Raw genomic sequence first — 19,154 nt, 5'->3', positions numbered from 1 at the left:
TGACATGGTAACGTGAAGGGACACACCCACACCCACACACAGAAGGTGAAAATACAGTTTAACCCACACAGAGCCCACAGGGAGACACAGAAAATGGAGCCAGCCACACCACACCCTATTAGCTAAGTAAACTCAGCTGGGTCGCCAAACTAAGTCCCTGAAGAGGGCTTAGCATTGTACAATGCCCCCCCCCTCCCCTTCTAAGACCCCCTGTTACCGCTGAGGAGATGTGGAGACTTTGTGGAGGAGCTGCACTTCTCTGCGATGCCTGTCAGTGTAAGCTGCAGAGGGAAAACGGCGCTGGTGAGCTGCTGGATCCGCTCATAGTTAAGCCCCGCTATACTGGCCTGAGGTATGTGTTTTGCTTAACAGCGGGTTAGAACCCCTGTGAAGCTATTTGACCAGTGTGGGTATTCAGTAGTGGCTCAGCGCGCCCCTCACAGCGGGACACACTCACTGCATGTCATCCTGAGCCCTGGAGCGCAGCCTGCATGTCAGCGATGCGCTTCATACCCTGATGCCGCCATTACAGCCGGTGATCCGCTAATTAACTGGGACGCCGGCCATCTACTCACCACTCTTCTTACTTCTGTCTCTGTTAGGGGTGGCGGTGTGCTGCGGGACTGTACGCTCGCCGTGGTGGGTCTTGCGAATAGGTCCCTCAGGAGCTATGTCCTGTCAGCGGGGAACGGGACCATTAACCCTATAGAAGGTTGGGCCATGTCCCCCTCCCCTCCTAAGTCCCACGAAGCAGGCAGGCTGGTGCCAACCAGTCCTGCCTGAAAATTTCAAACAGAAAAATAAATGCAGAAAACTCTTCAGGAGCTTCCCTAAGCGTGACCGGCTCCTCTGGGCACATTTTCTAAACTGAGTATGGTAGGAGGGGCATAGAGGGAGGAGCCAGTGCACACTATTGATTTCTTAAGTGCCCAAGACTCCTATTGGACCCATCTATACCCCATGGTACTAATGTGGACCCCAGTATCCTCTAGGACGTAAGAGAAAAGGTGTTAGCATGCATAAAACAGGGAATGGAGACAAGGGATGAGAGTGTAATCCTGGCACTGTATAAATAATTGGTACAGCCACACCTGGAGTATTGTGTACAGTTCTGGGCACCTCACTGTAAAAAGGATATGTTGGAACTCGAAAGGGTTCAGAGGCTAGCCACCAAACTGGTAAAGGGGTTAGAGGCACTGAATTTTGGGGAAAGATTTACAAAATTAGATATGTTTACACTGGAAAAGAGGCGGCTGAGAGGAGACATTATTGATATTTATAAATAAAAAAAGAGACAATACAAGGATTTATCAGACGATTTGTTTATCAAAAAAACAAAACGCTACACTGTGGACACGTGGACACCCCCTGAGGTCAGAAGAGAAAAAATTTAATATACAATGGAGGAAAGGGTTCTTCACAGTAAGAGCAGTAAGGATTTGGAATTCTTTGCCAGAGATGGTAGTAATAGCGGACTCAGTCAATAAGTTTAAAAATGGATTAGATAAATTCCTAACTTAAAGAAATATCCAAGGATACAGCATTTAAATAAAATAAAATTTTATAGTGCAAGTTGAACTCGATGGACTTTTTGTCTTTTTTCAACCTCATCAACTATGTTCCTATGTTACTATGTGATTATATTGTGGACCCATGTGGTCGCGTCTGATAACTGGTCTGGGGCTGCTTATCTGGGATTCTGCTTCGCGTGCCTGAGGCCTATAAGTGACATCTTACAGGGCTAAAAGGATATCCGCGGGGGAATTAGCTGCGGTAACTCACCGCAGCCAATAAGGTACTGCCCTAATGTGAATTGGAGGTACAGTGTTGCATAATTTGTACTGGCAGCCCTACAATGGGCCATAACATTAACTAAGGCACTACTATGGTTCAGAAAATGTACTAGGGCAACATTATGGGGCATAAAATTAACAATTGGCGTGGAGTGATGTGTCTCTAGAAGCACTGGCACTGGGGCCCCTTCAAAATGTTTCTATGGAGCCCACAAATTTCTGGCTACGCCTCTGATGACAATACTTTATTAATTAAAATATCCAACAATCAAGAATCTAGAGCAGTGGCGTCACTAGGAGAGTGCGGGGGGTGCGGCCCGCACCCGGGTGTGACCCGCACCCGGGTGTGACGCCTAGAAGGGGGTGACACCAATCTGGTGGCTCCTCCGCAGTGACAGAAGCCAGGTGCTGCATTGTGAAGTTCCGCTAAAGCACTGGGTCCTGTCATAGCAGAGGAGCCAACAGCACTGGAAGGCAGTCTCCGGGTGCAGCCCAGTACAGCCCAGCATCTCCGGAGATGCTGGGCACGCCCCCGGAGTGACGACCTGTGAGGCCACGCCCCCTTTCTTTACGACCAAGCCCCGTTTTGCAGCAAGCACGCTGGCATATCAAGGGTGCGCACCGGGGCATATCAAGGGTGCGCGCCGGGTGTCACCACACCCTGTGACGCCTCTGATCTAGAGCACTGTATCATTTTACAACATGATACAATTGCTTTCCTAATTCTTTTGGGATGCCTTTATCTTACACTTTTGCTAACCAAACTAGTTCAACTAAAGTAGCCCTAGAGCTGTGCCATGTGTTTGGGTGTGTCTTTTCCCTGAATTAGCCCCTCACAACTAAGTCATCTGCCTCAGCTAGTGTCCATGAGTAGGAGGGCTGTACTCGCTATGTGATGCAGACATGGGGGGTCATTCCGAGTTGATCGCTCGCTAGCAGTTTTTAGCAGCCGTGCAAACACATTATCGCCACCGACTGGGGAGCGTATTTTCGCTTTGCAGAAGTGCGAACGCTTGTGCAGCAGAGCGCCTGCAAAATCATTTTGTGCAAAACAAGACCAGCCCTGTAGTTACTCTTCGTGTGCGTTGATTCTAACAACGGAGGGACGGCTTTTGACGTGACACACCCACCCAGCGTTCGCCTGCGTTTTTCCAGACACGCCTGCGTTTTTCTAAGCACTCCCTGATACCGGTCAGTTGACACTCAGAAACGCCCACTTTATTTCAATCTTCCTGTGTTCGGCCGTGCGACAGGAATCTTCTTAGACTCTGTGCAAACCCACGATGCTCATTGTACCCGTAAGAAGCGCCTGCGCATTGCGGCGTATACGCATGCACAGAAATGCAGATTTTTAGCCTAATCGCTGCGCTGCGAACAACGGCAGCTAGCGATCAACTCGGAATGACCCCCTTGAACACTTCGGAAAGCTAGTACTAGGTCACTTTTTATAGGCATGGTGGTATGCACAGTAAAGTAACACAGGAGACATACGGCTGTGTCATTAGAAACAGGAATTGAATTGGACTTAATAAATGCCTACATTCTATTGATTACTTTTCAAGCATATGTAGGGTTCTGCAAAGTGGGTCAGTCGATGGGATTCGCTGCCAGCTACAGTATAATGGTTGGACCTTTATATTGTATCTAGTGTTTCACAGAGAACATAGAGATATTTAAGTAAGGTTACCCAGCTTTGAGTCTACCATACACTATGAGTATATTGCATGTGAATTTCACACATTCCGAACAATCCATGGAGGAAAATCACTAAGTAATATATGATGTAGAGAGGGAAAGCAAAGGATGTTAATTGCTTTATCATTTTACTTAGACTAATTTAATTATAGTCTGTGCTACTCAAACCAGGGTCAGGTGACCTCAAATTTGCAGACTAAACATTTGGATCCAAGTCAATCGATAAAAAATAATGTGCCGTTTGTTGTCCATTAATAGAAAAGTATTGATCTTCCGCCTAGGAGTATGCACTCTGACAGCAGAATCATGAACCATTTGGCCCATTATGTCAGCAAGGCCATTCATGATAGATGAGTGAGTCAATTTCTATGCACTCCATTCCCTTGTCAGAGTCATGTCTCAGTCAGGGGCTACTCAGGACGTTTGGGCAGGAAATTAAGCACCTGCAGATAACTTTAGCTGATGTCTCATGCACTGCTGCAATTTTTATGTAATACCTCCATTTAGGATTCTTGTTACCCTCTGTATTATTTCTCTAACGTCCTAGTGGATGCTGGGAACTCCGTAAGGACCATGGGGAATAGCGGGCTCCGAAGGAGGCTGGGCACTCTAGAAAGATCTTAGACTACCTGGTGTGCACTGGCTCCTCCCACTATGACCCTCCTCCAAGCCTCAGTTAGATTTCGTGCCCGGCCGAGGTTGGATGCACACTAGGGGCTCTCCTGAGCTCTTAGAAAGTTATAGTCTTAGAATTTGTTCTTTTCAGTGAGACCTGCTGGCAACAGGCTCACTGCAGCGAGGGACTAAGGGGAGAAGAAGCGAACTCGCCTGCTTGCAGCCGGATTGGGCTTCTTAGGCTACTGGACACCATTAGCTCCAGAGGGATCGACCGCAGGCCCAGCCTTGATGTTCGGTCCCGGAGCCGCGCCGCCGTCCCCCTTACAGAGCCAGAAGCAAGAAGATGGTCCGGAAAATCGGCGGCATGAAGACTCAGTCTTCACCAAGGTAGCGCACAGCACTGCAGCTGTGCGCCATTGCTCCTCTCACACACTTCATACTCCGGTCACTGAGGGTGCAGGGCGCTGGGGGGGGCGCCCTGAGGCAGCAATAAAAACACCTTGGCTGGCAAAAATACCTCAATATATAGCCCCAGGGGCTATATATGAGGTAAATACCCCTGCCAGAAGTCCATAAAAAACGGGAGAATCGGCCGCGAAAAAGGGGCGGAGCCTATCTCCTCAGCACACTGGCGCCATTTTCCCTCACAGCTCCGTTGGAGGGAAGCTCCCTGGCTCTCCCCTGCAGTCTACAAGGGTTAAAAAAAGAGAGAGGGGGCACTAAATTTAGGCGCAGTATACATTATATATATAGATATAAAGCTATAGGGGACATAACTCAGTTAGTCCCTGCAGTATATAGCGCTCTGGTGTGTGCTGGCATACTCTCACTCTGTCCCCCCAAAGGGCTTTTGTGGGTCCTGTCCTCGTTTAGAGCATTCCCTGTGTGTCTGCGGTGTGTCGGTACGGCTGTGTCGACATGTTGAATGAGGAGGCTTATATGGTGACGGAACAGAGGCCGATATATGTGATGTCGCCCCCTGTGGGGCCGACACCAGAGTGGATAGAGAGGTAAAAGGTATTAACCGACTGTGTCAACTCCTTACATAAAAGGGTGGATGACGTAACAGCTGTGGGACAGCCGGCTTCGCAGCCCGCGCCTGCCCAGGCGTCTCAAAGGCCATCAGGGGCTCAAAAACGCCCGCTCTCTCAGATGGCAGACACAGATGTCGACACGGAGTCTGACTCCAGTGTCGACAAGGTGGAGACATATACACAATCCAATCCGTGACTTGATCCCGGCAATAAAAAATGTGTTATACATTTCTGACTTTAACCTCTATAAATGGGTTTTAGGTTTGGGGAGAAAAAACAGGCAGTGTTTTGTTCCCCCATCAGATGAATAAATGAAGTGTGTGAAAAGCGTGGGTTCCCCCGTTAAGAAACTGGTAATTTATAAAAAGTTACTGATGGCGTACCCTTTCCCGCCAGGAGGATAAGTTACGCTGGGAGATATCCCCTAGGGTGGATAAGGCGCTCACACGTTTGTCAAAAAAGGTGGCACTGCCCTCTTAGGATACGGCCACTTTAATAGGTACCTGTTGATAAAAAAAACAGGAGGCTATCCTGAAGTCTGTATTTACACACTCAGGTACTAGACTGAGACCTGCAGATAGTGCTGCTGCAGCGTGGTTGGTGACCCTGTCAAACAGGGATAATAGTGGGCAAACATAAAAACATATTAAAGACGTTGTCTTATATATGGGGGATGCACAGAGGGATATTTTGCCGGCTGGCATCCAAAATAAATGTAATGTCCATTCTGTCAGTAGGGTATTAGAGACCTGTCACTGGACAGGTGATGCTGACTTAAAAAGCGCATAGAGAGCCTTATAAGAGTGAGGAATTTGGGGATGGTCTCTGGGACCTCGTATCCACGGCAACTGCTGGGAAGAAATAATTTTACCTCAGGTTTCCTCACAGAAAAAGGTACAGTCCTTTCGGCTTCAGAAAAGCAAGCGGGTCAAATGGCGCTTCCTTTCTGTACAGAGACAAGGGTAGAGGGAAAAAGCTGCACCAGTCAGCCTGTTCCCAGAATCAAGATTCTTCCCCCGCCTCCTGTGAGTACACACCATGACGCGGGTGCTCCACAGGTGTAGCCAGGTACGGTGGGGGGCCGCCTCAAAAATTTCAGCAATTAGTGGGCTCGCTCACAGGTGGATCCCTGTTTCTTCCAAGTAGTATTTCAGGGGTACAAGCTGGAATTAGAGATGTCTCCCCCCAGCCGTTTCCTAAAATATGCCTTGCTGACAACTCCCTCAAGCAGGGAGGCTGTGCTAGAGGCAATTAATAAGCGGTATTCCCAGCAGGTAATACTCAAGGTGCCCCTACTTCAACAAGGACGGGGTTACTATTCCACACGGGTTGGGGTACCGAAACCGCATGGTTCGGTGTGACCCATTTTATATTTAAAATCCTTGAACATAAAAAAATTCAAGTTCAAGATGGAATCGCTCAGGGCGGTTATTGCAAGCCTGGACGAGGGGGATTACATGGTATCCCGGGACATCAAGGATGCTTACCTGCATGTCCCCATTTACCATCCTCGCCAGGAGTACCTCAGATTTGTGGTACAGGATTACCATTACCAAGTCCAGACACTGCCGTTTGGACTGTACATGGCACCGAGGGTGTTTTATCAAGGTAATGGCCGAAATGATGATACTCCTTCAAAAAAAAAAGGGAGTTGTAATTATCCCGTAATTGGACAATCTCGTTATAAGGGCGAGGTCCAAGGAGCAGTTGGTAGTCGGGGTAGCACTATTTTGAAAAGTGCTACAACAGCATAGGTGGATTCTAAACAGTCCAAAGTCACAGCTGGTTCCTATGACACGTCTACTGTTCCTGGGGATGGTTCTGGACATAAACCAGAAATAGTGTTTCTCCCGGAGGAGAAAGCCAAGGAGTTGTCATCTCTAGTCAGAGACCTCCTGAAACCAAAATAGGTAGCGGTGCATCATTGCACGCGAGTCCTGGGAAAAATGGTAGCTTCTTACGAAGCAATCCCATTAGGCAGGTTCCATACAAGAACTTTTCAGAGGGACCTGTTGGACAAGTGGTCCGGATCGCATCTTCCGATGCATAGGCTGATAACCCTGTCTCCAAGGACCAGGGTATCTCTACTGTGGTGGCTGCAGAGTGCCCATCTTCAAGAGGGCCGCAGGTTCGGCATACAGGACTAGGTCCTAGTGACCATGGATTCCAGCCTTTGAGGCTGGGGGGCAGTCGCATAGGGAAGAAACTTCCAGGGACTTTGGTCAAGTCAGGTTATTTCCCTACACATAAATATTCTGGATCTGAGGGCCATTTACAATGCCCTGAGGCCAGCAAGGCCTCTGCTTCTAAACCAGCCGGTACTGATCCAATCAGACAACATCACGGCAGTCGCCCATGTAATCAACAGGGCGGCACAAAAAGCAGGATGGCGATGGCAGATGCCACAAGGATTCTCCGATAGGCGGAAAATCATGTGTTAGCACTGTCAGCAGTGTTCATTCCCGGAGTGGACAACTGGGAAGCAGATCTTCTCAACAGACACGACCTCCACCCGGGAGAATGGGGACTTCCTCCAGAAGTCTTCCAATAGGATTGTACACCATTGGGAAAGGCCACAGGTGGACATGATGGCGTCCCGCCTTAACAAAAAGCTATAAAAGATATTGCTCCAGGTCAAGGGACCCTCAGGCGATAGCTATGGACGCTCTGGTAACACCGTGGGTGTACCAGTCGGTTTAGGTGTTCTCCCCTCTGCCTCTCATACCAAAGGTACTGAGAATAATAAGAAGGCGAGGAGTAAGAACGATACTCGTGGATGGCCAAGAAGAGCTTGGTACCCAGAACTTCAAGAATTTATATCAGAGGACCAATGGCCTCTGCCACTCAGTCAGGACCTGCGGCAGCAGGGGCCCTGTCTGTTCCAAGACTTACCGCGGCTGCGTTTGACGGCATGGCGGTTGAACGCCGGATCCTGAAGGAAAAGGGTATTCCGGAGGAAGTAATTCCTACGCTTACTAAAGCCAGGAAAGAGGTTACAGCAACTCATTATCACCGCATATGGCGAAAATATGTTGCATGGTGTGAGGCCGAAAGGGCCCCAACAGAGGAATTTCAACTAGGTCGATTTCTGCATTTCCTGCAAGCAGGAGTTACTATGGGCCTTAAATTGGCTTCCATTAAGGTACAGATCTCGGCTCTGTCGATTTTCTTTCAAAAAAGAACTAGCTTCAGTACCTGAAGTTCAGACATTTATAAAAGGAGTGCTGCATAGTCAGCCCCCGTTTGTGCCTCCTGTGGCACCTTGGGATCTCAACGTGGTGTTGAGTTTTCTTAAAATCACTTTGGTTTGAACCACTAAAAACCGTGGATCTGAAATATCTCACATGGAAGGTGGTTATGTTATTGGCCTTGGCTTCTGCCAGGCGAGTATCAGAATTGGCGGCTTTGTCTTGTAAAAGCCCTTATTTGATTTTCCATATGGATAGGGCAGAATTGAGGACTCGTCCCCAGTTTCTCCCTAAGGTGGTGTCAGCGTTTCACCTGAACCAGCCTATTGTGGTGCCTGCGGCTACTAAGGATTTGGAGGACTCCAAGTTGCTAGACGTTGTCAGGGCCCTGAAAATATATGTTTCCAGGACGGCTGGAGTCAGAAAATCTGACTCGCTGTTTATCCTATATGCACCCAACAAGCTGGGTGCTCCTGCTTCTAAGCAGACTATTGCTCGTTGGATTTGTAGTACAATTCAGCTTGCACATACTGTGGCAGGCCTGCCACAGCCAAAATCTGTCAATGCCCATTCCACAAGGAAGGTGGGCTCATCTTGGGCGGCTGCCCGAGGGGTCTCGGCTTTACAACTTTGCCGAGCAGCTACTTGGTCAGGGGCAAACACGTTTGCAAAATTCTACAAATTTGATACCCTGGCTGAGGAGGACCTGGAGTTCTCTCATTCGGTGCTGCAGAGTCATCCGCACTCTCCCGCCCGTTTGGGAGCTTTGGTATAATCCCCATGGTCCTTACGGAGTTCCCAGCATCCACTAGGACGTTAGAGAAAATAAGAATTTACTCACCGGTAATTCTATTTCTCGTAGTCCGTAGTGGATGCTGGGCGCCCATCCCAAGTGCGGTTTATCTGCATTACTTGTACATAGTTATTGTTAACTAAATCGGGTTATTGTTGAGCCATCTGTTGAGAGGCTCTATTGTTTCATACTGTTAACTGTGTTTCATATCACGAGTTGTACGGTGTGATTGGTGTGGCTGGTATGAGTCTTACCCGGGATTCAAAATCCTTCCTTATTGTGTACGCTCATCCGGGCACAGTACCTAACTGAGGCTTGGAGGAGGGTCATAGTGGGAGGAGCCAGTGCACACCAGGTAGTCTAAGATCTTTCTAGAGTGCCCAGCCTCCTTCGGAGCCCGCTATTCCCCATGGTCCTTACGGAGTTCCCAGCATCCACTACGGACTACGAGAAATAGAATTACCGGTGAGTAAATTCTTATTTTTTTATCTCTTTATTTTATTTGTGTTGATTTATGGCACACCGGCGATCTAAAATGCTGGTATCCAGGGGAATAGGGGTGGTGCATCGCAATTTATTTGCAAAACTTGATAGAGCTTCCAAAACAAATAGCTGATGGTGGGCATATATACATGCCATTAAGTCATCTGAAGGTTATTTCAGCAAGTGTCACTTTATATGTGTTCAGTCAAGGTACGGACATTGTACTGTTATACTGTATATGTTATACCTTCTGTTTTATGTCCGTTCAATGTGCAGCGCTGCTTAAGCTGTGGCTTCTTTATAAATGAAATCTAATAAAGGAAATAATAGATTGTAAGTTAAAGGAAAAATTTAACTAAAATGGAAAATAATTGAGTAGGATTTGCACGTTTAGTTCATCTTGCATGTTGCGGTTGATGTTGTTAAGATAAACCTATTACAATAATATCTCCTGACATGACTAGTTTTCCCAGAATTCCGGCATACAAATGGTTGCGTACTTTCCACGGTTTAGAGAGATTGTTAGTTTCAGCCTGCAGTCTGCTGCTGTCCCTTCCCTGAGATTGGCTGTTTGTCAGGGCTTGGCACAGATCTGCACCCCCACCGCTCACCCAGCTGCAGTCCCGCACAAATCTGTGAATAGGATCTTTCTCTGTCTTTCCAACTGCAAGGAGTTCACACTGCGATCATCAGAAGGCTTTCATTAAATGCAGCTTTGGGGACAAGACAAGAAGGGGATTGCTTGTTACCAGCTCTCAGATCTGTGCTAAATTCAGACTACAGGCCCAGAGCTGATGGCAATGGGTTCTTACACAGTGTATGAATAATTATAGAAGGCCTCGTTCCAGGCTAACTTGTATTCCCTAGGGCTAGGCATCCAGCACGGACACTGGGGAAAAGCCATCACTTTCTCAGAACAGTATAGGCATGGCAGAGACTATAGAGAGGCTGGGAATAGTTAGGACAGGGATGCAGGTGCATGAAACCCTACTAAGAAAAAGGATGCAGTGCAACTTGTAGACAAAAGGTGGCGGTAGAGACCCCATTTCCATTCTATTTTAAATTGGGTGCATTATAGAAAGTAGATTAAACTAAGGGTGTGTACACACGGTGAGATCCTTGCTATGCCCGATTTTCACTTGCGATTTCCCTTGAACTCCCCCGGAGCCCAGCCCCACCGATTTTGACTAACTTTTCTTGAGATATGGACTATGTGTGCTTACGATTTTGGCTTACAGTATGTGAGATTTTGGCTTATGTGAGATGAACTAGATAGTACACCGATCTAGCAAGGATTGACTTGCCTGCACAGTCTATCTTTTCTTGCGATGCCGACCTGGCGGGACCGCACATCGGGATCGAATCGGGATCGCAAGGTGACTTTCACCTTGCGATCTGCACTAACTTTTCTTGCGATTTTGACTATATAGTCGTCCAAGTAACAAGTAACCTGCCAGTATAGCCCTTAGTGCATGTGCGTAAGGGAGCCACAAATCTGGCCACCCAGTAATTGGCCCAAATAACCAGAGCTACTCAACTGCAAAAAGAAAACAAACAAACAGCTACAACGAAGAAGCAGGTAATTAAATGGTGATTGAGAGTTGCATTACACGCAACACCGTTCCCTGCTTACACTTTCCTGTAAAACAGAAATATGGGCTCTATTTATTAAGTCTTGGAGATAGTTAAAGTGGACAGTGATAAAGTACCAGCTCCTAACTGCCATGTTACAGGCTATGATTGAAAAATGACAGTTAGGAGCTGGATGGTTGGTACTTTATCTCCGTATACTTTATCTCTCTCCAAGGCTTAGTATATAGACCCCTGTCTCTAGATTTCAGCTGTATCAAGCCGACCTTAAACTGTATGAGGATACTGAATGCTTTGGTCACTTACTGCATTATCGTGTCTGCTCTGCCACCCTTGGCAGAATCTGTTCTCCAGTGAAGGGGGAGCCTGATATTACAGTAAGTTCCACAGCATCTGTCATTTTCTGATAATTAGGAAAGAGATTCCAAATATTAGACCTTTAAAAATCATCCTGGTTCCTGACACTGCACTAATAAATAACATTAATGGTGCTTTATGTCCTTTGTCATTATTACCTCAGCTGCTTATAATGGCATGACAGTGGATGAAATGTCACTATGCACTTCCAGTAAGCCCTTCACCAGGACAAAAATAGAGGTTCTACAGAAATCAGAATGAGGGGTAGCGTAATCATTGCTTAGAGAGAGATAAAATTGAGAGTTACAATCAGGGGCGGATTGGGAACAAAAAGCGGCCCTGGAAAAATTTGTACTAGTGGCCCCACATGGGCAGCACCAGAGGTGTAAGGTCTAGCCATGGGCCATGGCAGCAGCACCCTCCCCCCAAAACTTTCCAGATAGTGGGCATGTCCAGCATCAAGGGGGAAGTTAAAAATAAATAAAATTAAATGTTATGAGCACATTATATGATACACCTTCAGAATTTAGGAAACTATATCATTCTTTAGAAATATATATTTTCTTGCTTATTACACCAACCGTATCCCAATCACTATCCACTCAATCTTATATGTCAGCCAAGCAGGCAGACAGAGCATACACTAGATCATCTGCAATCACAGGCTAAGTGGCAGTAATTTTCATATATGCAAATTATTTTGCATCTTATTCATTATGTCTATAAAAAGGACCACATGTCCTCAAACAAAACAGGCCCCATGGGTGCGTCGGCCCACCGGGAATCTTCCCTGTAAACCCTATGGCCAATCCGCCTCTGGTTACAATCAAGTACTAACCAATCAGCTTTTTACTGTCACTTTACAGGCTGCGTTTGAAAAATGACAGGAGCTGGTTGGTTAGTACTTTATCTCTCTCCACTTTATCTCTATCAAAGCTTTGCTACATCTCCCCCTAAGTAACAAAACATGCTGAACTACAGTATATATATATATATATATATATATATATATATATATATATATGATATGCTGAAATGTGGAAAGCGCCTAATAGTGTGGAAACATACATTTAAATAATGGGGTAGGGAGAAACACTTAGCTTCCTTTATGATACAGTTTTCGGTCCATTGATCCTCGTTGGGTTCAAAGTATGTGAAAATAATAAAAACATAGTGCAACCTGTTGCAATGTATCCAATAATTGTTCATAGGTACAGTTTGTGTGGAAATACCTATACTAGGAACTATTGCGAGTTTCCAATTAAGCAGCTTGTGGGGTCCCCTTGATGAAGCCCACAAGCTAGGACGACACACGTTGGAACATATGCCTTCTGGAACCCTATTATGGACAGATAAGCCTACTTATATTTTTTTCTTGTACGTTTTATACTTATCATTTGTCACTTGGATTATTTGTGATTAAGGTACCTGTGCTTTTTGAACCCAGTGTTTGGGCAGATAAGCCCGTGTGTTGTCCTTCATCTTGTACGTTCAATACCTGTTGTTTGTCATTTGGAATACTGTGTTAATAAATTTGTTGTTTAAAAAAAAACCAACAAAGTGGAAAAAGAGTTTTAATCTATGCTGCTTAATTGGAAACTAGCAATAGTTCCTAGTATAGGTATTTCCACACAAACTGCACCTATGAACAATTATTGGGTACATTGAAACATGTTGCACTATGTTTTTATTATTTTTTTGTCTGTCATACACTTTGAACCCAGCAAGGGTCACCTCACTGGACCGTAGACTGTATCATAAAGGAAGCTAAGTGTTTCTCCCTACCCCATTATTTCACTTTATGTTTCCACACTATTAGGTGCTTTCCGCATTTCAACATATCATTCTACTACTGCCTCACTAACACACACCCTATTGTGATAAGCTGGCACTCATAGAAAGAATGAGGAGTGTATAAGTATCTGTGTTTTCTGTAATCACGTAGTTCACATACTTTGGCGCCTATTTCTTCCTTTGTTTGAAATATGTATATATATATATATATATATATATATATATACATATCTACAGTATAGTATAAATATCGCTATCCATATATGCAGTGTCTATAGCTCTAAATAATTACACATACACACACATTTATGCTAAAAACAGCATGGAGGACACCATGGGAAATGCAGATAATAGTGTATTAAAATGACAACAATGAGGGGCACAGTTATTATTTATAGAGTTACATTTTTATCACCGCTATTTGCAGCAATAAGAAATTCACCTCTGCCCAGACGTATTAATCACAGAGATGATAGGGGCCCGTCTCTGCGATGTGTAAAGTAAAGTGATCGCATCAACAATCGCTTTACTTTATGCTGCAGACCTAGTACGCATGTGCCACTGACAGTCCCTCTCCCAGTACATTATGCGATATGTAACCCATAAGTTACAATGGCTAACGGCTTTGCTATTGCAATCAGAAATAGAGAAAGGGTGAAGGGGAGCGGAGGGGGAAGAAGGGAGGAGCATATGAAGTGGGAGGGCACAGGGCTGGTCCCAGAGGAGGGGTAAGCTCACAGTAACTAGGCACATACTGTAGGGGCTAGAGCTGGGTGCTGGGGTCCTGGTGGCAGCTGGAAAAGGACTGTGAGGAGGAAGGCCAGAAAGGGTATTATCTCCACCTGACACTGCGCGTGGTAAACCTAGATTCTGTTTGCAGAGCACTGACTGGTGCCTCTAAAATGCTTGGTTACATCCCCCTCCCCTTCCCTATTCCAACACCTATGACTGCGGGTAAACTTTATAACAGTCAGCAGTAGAAAAGGATTTTGCTTTAAGAAAGGTTTTAGAGTTTAATAAATATCCCTTTCTGCACAAGCAGATCTGTCTGCTGACCCAATTTACATAAAAAAATTTGCCATTAGTTTATCAAAGCTTATATTAATACAAAGCTGTAACTTTGTGACAAAAGGCCCTACAGTTGGATACTTGCATTGTTCCAACAAACTAATTGTTTTGTCTTTTACAAGCACACACTGGGGGTCATTCCGAATTGTTCGCTAGCAGATTTCGGTCGCTGCGTAGCGATCAGGCAAAAAATCGGCACTACTGCGCATGCGTATGCGGCGCAATGCGCACGTGCGTCATACTATTACAACGAACTATGTAGTTTTACACAAGGACTAGCGAAACTTTTCAGTCGCACTGCTGGCCGCAGAGTGATTGACATGAAGTGGGCGTTTCTGGGTGGCAACTGACCGTTTTCAGGAAGTGTTCGAAAAAACGCAGGCGTGGCTGTGCGAACACAGGGCGTGTTTGTGACAGGAACTGAATAGTCTGAAGTGATCGCAAGCGCTGAGTAGGTCTGGAGCTACTCTGAAACTGCACAAAAAATTTTTGTAGCCGCTCTGCAATCCTTTCGTTCGCACTTCTGCTAAGCTAAAATACACTCTCAGTGGGAGGCGGCATAGCGTTTGCACAGCTGCTAAAAACTGCTAGCGAGCAAACTAATCGGAATGACCACCACAGTTTCAACTGTGTGCAAACAAAACAATATGGGAATAGTAATTTTTACTACGTAAAAGTATTCTGTGTCACTCACATTTATATATGTAAAATATTTCATATCTTTGCAGAATAAAAAGCGTTTGAAATGTTTCCCAATATACTGTATAATTCATGAGAGCTGGATAGCCAATGCAGATTTTCCCTAAAGTACTGTAGTCCCTTTGTTTAGACACATTTGATGCATTCATATTTATGAAAATACAGCACTTTTCTTTTAAAATCTCCCTTCCATCAGAGCCAACGGACCAGGGCTGTAGGAAGGAGTGTATGAGTGGTGGCGTTGCCCAAGGAGCAGGGGACGGCACCATTGCTATCCCATGACCCCTGTATCTAGCTTGCAGGCTACCTGCCCAAGCTGCCCGGGCAGCACCCTGCAGTGTGTAGAGCCATCCAGAGCGTCGCGCAGCTCTCTACTTTCTCCTACTGCCAGCCCCACTCCATCGCATGACATTACAGGTGTGGGGGCAGGGGAAACACAGAGCAACACTGCAGTGGACCCCAGAGAGGAGAACATGAGTTGTCCCAAGGGGCAAAGTAGTAAAAAAAAGGGTTAATATTGATACTCACTTTTCCCAGGTAATGAAAAAAGAAAAACCAGCACTCAAGTTTAAAAGGGCCCCTGAAGAAAACCACTCTTTTGATTGAAACAGCTGTCGGTCTATATGCAATGGAATCTTTATGAAGAATAAATAATTGTTTTTTCATCTCCAAAAGTGAGTGCTGTTTTTTTTTTTTCATTACCTGGGAAAAGGGAGAGTCAATATAGTAGGTGGATGTCTTGTTAGATTAACCAGTGTGGCCATAGTGCCATAGCCTGAGACGGAGATATCATCCATAGGTATACAAAATTGTCTTCCTGACTTGGGAGAAAAGGGATCCACCAATTAAATGATCACTGCTTTTACAGCATTGTTTAAAAGCTTAAGAAGTGATCTGTTATTGTTGGATAACAGGATACTACTGTAGAAAGGATAAGCAGCAAAAGTCTGACCCTCTGTAACAGGGCTTCCTATCGTCTCAGCAATGATGGAAAATAATTGTAAAATCTTCAGATGATACTACAGTTGTGGGCATGATTACTGGTAGGGACAGAGAGAGAGTTATAAGAAAGAGGTGGAACAACTTGTTAAGTGGGGGAAAGATAGTTTTTGCTTTTGGATGCCAAGAAAACAAGAGAGGTAGTGATATATTTTAGGAGATCTAGGAAAACTGCCCCACAGCTGTTATTCTTAAATGCAGCTGAGGTGGAGATGGTCAGTGGATTTAATAGGAGTTATTCTTACTCATGATTTACCGTGGTCTTCTTACATTTCAGTAGTAGAAGACTGTGGGCAGTGGGTTTGCTCCTCACCACTATGGGGGATTCAAATGTTTTGTGTTGTGCACCGAAGAAGCAATTCAGGTGTTGCTTCCTTCGGGCGCACACAGCCGCCATCTGTGTTTCGTCATTTTCACGGGCTGATAACTAGTATTGTTATAAATTTCAATCGCTGCATAATTGAGAGCCTGAAACTTTGATCAATCTTTTCCAAAGTTGAGCACATTTTTGCTAGGAGCAGCTTAGTAAAAGGTAATAAGATCAATGCTGATCATAGTCACCCATGTAACTCCATTTTCTCCTTGTTGCCCTCTAAGAAACATTATAGGTGTCTTAGATGCTGTATCAATGAGTTGTGAAATAGTTTATTTATACCTGTAATTGTTAGTTTACATTTTGTAATATTTGTTATTAGGAGATGCATTAATTTGGTTGAATCTGCTGCTTCTCTAGGCCCTCATTTACAACTACAGAGTTTGTAACTGTCCACAGACATTTGAGCCACAAAAATACAAAATTCCTGGCTGAAGGAATTGACTTACTCAGTCACACAACATGTGTGATATATGATGAACAAGTGAGTTAGTACAGCATTGTATTCCTATCTGTGGTGTTTCCCTCATCCTGCTCCGTAGGACATTATGTCTAAAGACCAGTAACAGGAAGACCAGTCCCACAGAGAGCAGACTGACAAGGACACAGTAATGACTTTGACACAAGTAGAAGATATGGTGAATGTAGACACAGGATTTCCTGTCTAAATATAGGGAGATCTTTTATAATTGCTGTGACTGTAATATTTATGGTCAAGGTCATACTGAAGCATGACTATTCTAAGGAAAGAAGTTAACGCCTTTTATTAGTGGGAGTTGAAGCAGAGAGAGAGAGAGGTCCATTCATTGTAAGGAAAATTGTAGGAAGGGTTATAGGAGGGTGGGGAGCCATAGACAGTAAGGCCTTTGTCGCCCCTCACCCTGCGGCACAGCATGTTCTCAAAAATTCATGTGATGCAAACCATTCATGGCTATAGTAGGGGCACTCAGGGTTAGGGTTCATCTACATAAATACCACACATTCCCTGTAATATGGACCCTTGTCATTTATCATATATCAACAATGTCATTGGAAAGGAAAATGGGAAAGTAGAGAGCACAGACACACAGACCACAGATTTCTATTCTATAAGCAGATGGTATCACCAAAGATAGTTCTCATATGTTATGAAAAATGAGAACTAACAGAAAAATGTTCTAATTAGTAGTACTTTAGCTTTACACCACTCATTTCCTTCTGGGCTGTTGTACAGATTGTAGTCAGTGTTTAGTTCTAGCCAAAGAGCACTGGGTGGGTTCAGTTTGGCTACATGTGTGTAAATTAAAAATTGTACCAATATGTATGTGGAGTCGTAGCTGTGTATACCGCCGGTCACATAACTACATTCCATATATTACAGTGCTTTTCCGGCGTCAGGTGACTTTTGCAAATCATATTGCTTTTTTACTTTTTTTATACAATTAATTACCATTGGTGCAGTGTAATCAATATGACTAGGTATTATTAAATGTTTTATCTGCTGGCTAAAGAGAAAAGGGATTAACTCTTTAGGCAAAATTAATGTAGAATTAGCCTGTGCTCAAATTACCTTAAACAAAAAAGCTTATATCAGAAGGACCATCTGAATGTGTATTACTTAATTAAGGCAACATGATACAGATACCACACAATAATTAAAATACTCAATAATTATAATATGAATGTGCATCTAAATGGCAAATATAAAAAATAAAATAAGAGGCACTGTCAGACTAGGGCATGACTAGGCCACTGGGTAAATGCAATGGTTAGGGGCCCATGTAATAGCACCTATGAAGAACGTTGGCAGCCTCTGGAGGTGGTCTTGCATGTCCATGGAAAACATGTAGCCTATATGCACAGGAATGCCTAGGGCAGTGGTTCTCAAACTGTGTGCAGGTGCTGCTGGACACTTGCAGGGGTGCCTCAGGTTGATGGTCCAGGACACATTCAAACAATTGTCAATGTAATAGGCAAAACTAGTACTTGTGGCTGCCAATCATAGAATATGTGGACAAACAGAGGCAACTCTTGTTCCCCACCATATAATTGAACCTAAGGATGACATCGTTTACTTAATTTAATATTTTTTTCAAAATTTCTCAATAAGAAACTTTTGGCCTAGGGGTGCCTTGAATTTTTTTTTTACTCTAGGGCATCATCAGAGACGTATCTAGAGAGGAGGGGACCCATGTGCAGTCTCCGTGTGTGGGCCCATTCCTCTCCCGTAGCCGGCAGCGCTGCTGTTAGTGCACTGTGCACTAGAGACTCTGGCACAGTGCCAGAGTCTACAGAGCATGCTCAGGACCCCGAAAAAATGGCCACCACTCCATTTTTCCGGAGTCCTGCGCATGCGCTGTAGACTCTGGCACTGTGCCAGAGTCTCTAGTGCTCAGTGCACTAACAGCAGCGCTGCCGGCTATGGGAGAGGAGGGGGCCCACACACGGTCACCGATGGATGCCGGAAAGGTGAGTATAGAAGAAATGGGTGCAGTGTGTGCGGTGTGGGCCCCCTCTGGACCCAGGGGCCCGTGTGCACCGCACACACTGCACCCATTATAGATACACCACTGGGCACTGTACACACTGCACACACTGCACCCATTATAGATACACCACTGGGCACTGTGATTCAAAAACGTTTGGGAACCACTGGTCTAGGGGGAGAAATTTACACAGTTAACAAATGGG

General features: G+C 45.1%; 1 protein-coding gene across 5 annotated transcripts in view; it reads left to right on the top strand.

Annotated features, from left to right (window-relative positions):
- Positions 1 to 19,154, top strand: part of CORO2B (coronin 2B) — a 96,753-nt gene that overhangs the window by 63,630 nt on the left and 13,969 nt on the right. For 2 of the 5 annotated variants that reach the window (XM_063925534.1, XM_063925535.1), the window contains exon 2: positions 15,650 to 15,786. The exons of the other annotated variants lie outside the window; for them this stretch is intronic. The gene's annotated coding sequence lies outside the window, so the exon portion shown is untranslated. The remainder of the gene's footprint in view (positions 1 to 15,649; positions 15,787 to 19,154) is intronic. 5 annotated transcript variants of the gene reach the window in all.

This window comes from Pseudophryne corroboree, chromosome 6, assembly GCF_028390025.1.
Source record: "Pseudophryne corroboree isolate aPseCor3 chromosome 6, aPseCor3.hap2, whole genome shotgun sequence".
Classification (NCBI taxonomy): Eukaryota; Metazoa; Chordata; class Amphibia; order Anura; family Myobatrachidae; genus Pseudophryne; species Pseudophryne corroboree.
The sequence above is the reverse complement of the archived record's forward strand: the minus strand, read 5'-3'. Positions and strand labels throughout refer to the sequence as shown.